Source organism: Etheostoma spectabile, chromosome 3, assembly GCF_008692095.1.
Source record: "Etheostoma spectabile isolate EspeVRDwgs_2016 chromosome 3, UIUC_Espe_1.0, whole genome shotgun sequence".
Taxonomy (NCBI): Eukaryota; Metazoa; Chordata; class Actinopteri; order Perciformes; family Percidae; genus Etheostoma; species Etheostoma spectabile.
The window spans coordinates 29,634,539-29,640,107 of record NC_045735.1 but is presented as its reverse complement, the minus strand read 5'-3'; the positions used below and the strand labels follow the sequence as shown (position 1 = coordinate 29,640,107).

At 39.9% G+C, this 5,569-nt stretch overlaps 2 pseudogenes; one reads left to right on the top strand and one right to left on the bottom strand.

Annotated features, from left to right (window-relative positions):
• LOC116687030 (extracellular calcium-sensing receptor-like) overlaps nt 1–1,784 on the bottom strand; it is a 24,992-nt pseudogene extending 23,208 nt beyond the window's left edge.
• A 2,327-nt stretch (nt 1,785–4,111) lies between these two features.
• Nucleotides 4,112–5,569, top strand: part of LOC116687029 (vomeronasal type-2 receptor 26-like) — a 4,585-nt pseudogene continuing 3,127 nt past the window's right edge.

The window sequence follows — 5,569 nt, the reverse complement described above, 5'->3', positions numbered from 1 at the left end:
CGTTCAACAGTCCAAATCTTCAGCATGGATCAGAGAGAATGTCGGCCATAGACTCTACTGGGAGTACAAAACAGCTTTAGATATGTCGATCATGCCTATCTTTAACATGTCTATAAGGAGTGTATGCTGTGGCCCCATGCAGCTTCATATATTTCAGCTGTAACAACAAAACCTTACAAACAGGTGCAGCTAGAGTTATAAGGTGATGTTAACAACCAAATATTATATATTTTTGTAAGGATCACATTAACAATGAACATCGGTTGAACTTAATGAAAATAGCAATCAAGTCTATCATGCTGTTGAACCAATAGGCCTACATCTTTGTCAGTATAATGACAATATATGGAACTTCCGTTTCTTTCTTAGATTTTTACAGCACATAAAAAAATTAAGTTCATAACAAGCAAGGAGATGATGTTCACTTTAATGAGAATGGAGACCAGCAGCAAAGTATGAAATTATAAACTGGCAGCCAACAACATGCATTGTGGACTTTGTCACAGTTGGTCTTATGATGCATCTCTACCTGCAGATAAACAGCTTAATCTGCTGAATAAGTCTTTAATTTGGGCAAAGAACTTACAACAGGTAAGCCATAATGGTATCACTTTAGGTATTACAGGCATTATTTGCTATGATAGGGGAAGTCGTTACAATTGTTTCGGAATTACGACAGGTTGGCAAAGCCAACACCTGGTGAAAGTGAATGGTCTTACATTTTTGTTTTTTTCATGCAGTGCCTTGCTCAGTTTGCAGTGAGAAATGTCCTCCAGGAACTCGCAAGGTTCTCCAAAAGGAAGCCTGTTTGCTGCTATGACTGTTCAAGATGTCAGAGGGGAGAAATAAGCACCGTTACAGGTGTAGTAATGTTGATAAAATGTCACAAATGGTCGTTAAGGGTCAGCTGACTTAAATTAAAAAGAAATGCCTAGTATTTCAGTGGTATGTGAGCATGTAGATTTTGGATTTAGTTTTAGAGGTATGGCCTCTCTCTCTCTCTCTGAAACTGTAAATTGCAGTGAGAGTGGATGAAATTGTGTTTGATCACAGCAGCCCGTAAATTGGACATTTGAAAAATATTAGAGCACAGTTATTAAGAATAAAAGAAAAGAAACATAATTTATAAAGAGTAATTCCTGTTGTTCTGTATCTTGTAAAACACATTTTATTCATGATGAAACCATGCTGAACACCTTAGATTTGTCTTAAGGCTTTCAATTATTTGAGAAACTGGGGTGTCGTTTGTATGCATCACAAATAACAAACATAAGACAAACAAAATCCTAAGTTTTCCTCGCCACTGTCGCACTGTTGCTTGCTCTGGAGGAAACTAGAGAACTGTTGGGTCCTTGTGGATTCTGGAGTGTGTCCTAGACCTGCCTACTGTAAGTGTCTTGAGGATAACTCTTGTTGTGATTTGATACTTAAATAAAATTGAATGAATTGAACTAAATGTAATAAGGTCTAAAACTGCTTTAATATATTATTTCAGATTCCATCACCTGTGTGCAATGACACCCTGAGTTCTGGTCAAATGGAGAAGAGATGCTTGTGTGAAGAAGGAGGCAGAGTTGCTATCATATGAAGAGATTAGGGAGCGCTGCTAACTGCAGCATCCTTATTGGAACAGGCTTCACTGCTGTGTGGCATTCATTTCTTCCAGATACAGGAAAACTCCTATTAGTCGGCCAACAACTCTGAGCTGAGCTTCTGCTGCTCTTCTCTTGACTCTGTGTTTCCTGTGTTCTCTGACCTTCTAGGCCCCCTCTGAGGTCCTGCATGCTGCGACACACAGCCTTATGGCATCACCTTTGTTCTCTGTATCTCTTGTGTTCTGGGGAAAAACTATATGGTGTTAATGGCCTTCAGGCCACCTTCCAGGTAGTATGTTATGAAATGGTTTGGGCGCCACAGAAACTCACTGTTGTGGGTTTCACTCTCATACAGTTATCATATGTATCCTCTGGTTAACATTTCTCCTCCTTTTCCATTAAGAATTTGACTGAATTTAAGACAAAATCATCTAGAGTGTGCTCTGGGCTCAGCTGTAGGTTTTTGGGCATGTACTTGGGTACATAGGACTTCTGGCCTGTTATGTTTCATTCTTGCTTTTCTGGCCCGAAACTGCCTGATAACTTCACTGAAGCCAAATTTATCACCTTCAGCATGCTGATTTCTGCGCTGTCTGGTACTTTTATCCCAGCGATATGTAAGCTCTCTGGGAGTTCAGCGTTCTGTGGAGATATTGCTATTCTGGCCTCCAGTTTGGACTGCGCTTTTGTATTTTAATTCCGAAGGTTATATACTTACTGAAACCAGAGAAAAATACCAAAGAATAGATGGAAGGAGGCACTAAAGTCATTTTAAAAACTTAATATATACAGCAGATATCATCTATGTTCATTACTTGTGTCAAGTAGACCTTCATGTAGACTCTACCTTATTTTCTTTAATTGTATCTCTGTAAATTTCTCCACTGATAATTTGTGAAATTTCATAGTAATGTGGCAGCCTTTTTAGTTACAACTATATATAATTGTGATCATAAATACTGTCTTGTCACTGGGGTGTATCAGAAACTAACACAGCTTTGTTACCACCCATGTACTGAGTGTCTCATCTTTATTATCTTACAAAACCAAAAAAATGATGTTATTACGTGCATTGTAGTCTCACTGTAACTAATCAAAAAAACATCTATAACTCAACAATCATCGTTGAGGTTTTGTCTTTTTTTTACCCTGAATACCAGTATTATATTTTTTTGAATACTAGCATGTTGTAAATAGAATGCTGTAGTGTCATCTTTCAAAATGCAGGAAGGATCACAGGAAACAAGATGTTGTGTGTGTCAGAAACTGATCGAAATAACAACCGGTACTGACACATTGGAAGATGTCCCACTGTATGCACTGGTCCCTATAGGCAAAAATCGTCCTCTAGGGCATGAACAAACAAGGTGCCAAAGCTCATGCTTTGCTATCAAAGGCTGCTATAAGTGTTTGAAGCAGCTCCTAAACCTTGGGTTGTGAGGCATCCTTGACCAGATGACATTTTAAATCCTGCTAAGTGGTCTACCGGCAGGGTCTCGTTGCTAGTGTGAATCCGCGAATGCCCAGAGGTACACTAATCAGATCCTGTACCACTGGCTGCTTTCTACGCAAGCAGCAGTGGCCTACTCTGAGATCATGCTACTGATGCTGAGCTCTTTACCCTAGTTCCACAGTGTACCCTATAGTGGGTAACTACTTTTTGTGCCGCATTTGTATTCCGTGTACGTGACCATGGTGAGATTGTGCCATACATTGACCACTTTACAAGCTTTGTCCTCTGGATATTAGACAAAAACGAAACTACAGTTTTTAGTATCGCTTTTTATTTGAAATTGGGGGTCTTCCTTTGCGAATACATGGGAGTGTGGCTGTCTACATTGTCACCAAGTTAGCAGAGATGCAATTTGGAGGCCGTCCCAATATCAGACACTCTCCTCCCTTGCAGAGGCCGCAGAAGAGCTAAACTCACTGCCCTAAAAAACTGTTAGTTTAAGGACCTTTTAACTGACTGTTCGGCTTCAGGGCATTCAGTGAGCCTAAGAGTGGAATCCTCTAAATTTACATAACTTTCACCCTGAATATTTTTCATTACAATTAGAACTTAAAGTATAAATTTGTGACCTCCATAGCAAACGTAGAATATATATTAATACAAGGAGAAATACCTGTTTTCCCCACACAATATCTATAATGTACGACTAATATATCCAGAATGGTCTAATGCAAAGACTGTGTTTATGTTTGGTAAACTCCTTCCTCTCAACCCCGCCTTGTGAGTCCCACGACATAAATCTGTTCTATTGGTTATGCTATCCAAACATGCATAAAGAGCGGTGTGCTTTTGATTTACTTTATTGTTATGGGATGCAAACCTAGTGGTTAGCTCTCTCAGACAGTATAGGGTTCTGGACACGAGTGGCCGCAGAGCAGGGTTGGTCACTCTTACAACTGTTCTATTAGTTGGTGTTGTCTCTCGGCGAGGAGCTGGTGTCAGAAGGAGAGGGTCTCTGAGAAAGACACCCCCAGTATCTATGATGGGACATTATGTTGGGGGAATGTCTCTTCCACAGCCGCTGGATAAACGCAAGGACTCTAAGGCACAACACCACTGCCACACGGATGCACAGGTAAAGTATTATTTAGTATGTATTAGATTTAAAATATCGAAGGAAGTTGGTACTGAATACAAAAAAGTTATCAAATATGATCCTTAAAAAAACCTATATATATATTATATATATCTAATAATATGTATAAATTATGTTGTGTCATCATATAATAAGTGTTTTGAATTTACAATGGTTGTGTTTATTGCTTTCACAAACTGTTTGAAATCTAACACTATTTCTGACTGTCTGCACTTAAGTTTTAAATGCAGGTTTCCCAGAGTATGCCCGCTTGCTCTTTGCCATCATGAGGAGCTTAATACACAGCAAAACCTAACTGCCTGGTATCTGTCTCTGGGCTATAAGACTACGATGTCTGTGGCTCATTACCAGAAGTGTGAGGTTCACGGCCTTGGCTAACTCAGTAATGAGATATTATCTGCACCCACCGAGGCACAATGTACACCCACAGGTGCAGCTTATTTGGGAGAAACGCTCTTCCTCATCAACTTGACAGTGGTTGTAGATCTGTAATCGGACCTTTTCATATCCCAATGGTGGTAAGAAAGGAATTGTAATCAATTGTTTCAGCTTATGTATAGCTTAATAAGAGTTTTACATCATTTCATATTTTTAAGCATCTTTATCTTAATGGGTCTTTTTTTTCCTTTAGATAGCCACTTGCTACTTGTTGTTTCAGGGATAAAACAGAGACCCATCCTTCCTCAGACCAATAACCCAGTGCTATTACCAGAGCAGCGCCCTGCCTCAGTTGGTCAAGAGTACTTTGGGGTGGACTGGTAGGACGCTATTAAAAAAATGATTATTTGGGCAACAACGGCATGGCCACCTTTCACCAGAAACCTCCAGCATCTGTCGGTCTGTCTGGAGTTACCTGTAGCTTTCTTTAGAACAGATCCACCAGAGAAAAACAAAAGAATAATTGGAAATATCAAGCTTCTAGTAATTCGTCATTGTCACTTTCTCCCCATCATGGATATTGATCGGCTAATTCACAAGTTGTCTTACCACAACCTGACTTGTTCTCAGTGGGGTGAAGTGGATGGCTGGATATTTGAGTATCCCAAACTGCAGCCCTGGATAGCATCACATCTGGATGGTGTCCATAGGCCTGTCCTCCCCAAAGCCCATCCGTGGGAATGGAGAGTTCATGAGAACGTGCGTTGCCTTAACTTTATCTAGTATGAAATTGTTTGCCAGAATTTTGGGAAGACATTATTATAACTGAAGTGAAAAACTCAAAACTACCACAGCAGGGACTCAGAGAGAAGTGTCTGGCCATGTACAGTTAAATAATGTCTCCCAAAACTCTGGAAACATTTCATTACTAGATGAATTGAGTGGCTTCACATCCAACATGAACTCTCTCATTCCACTGACATGGGC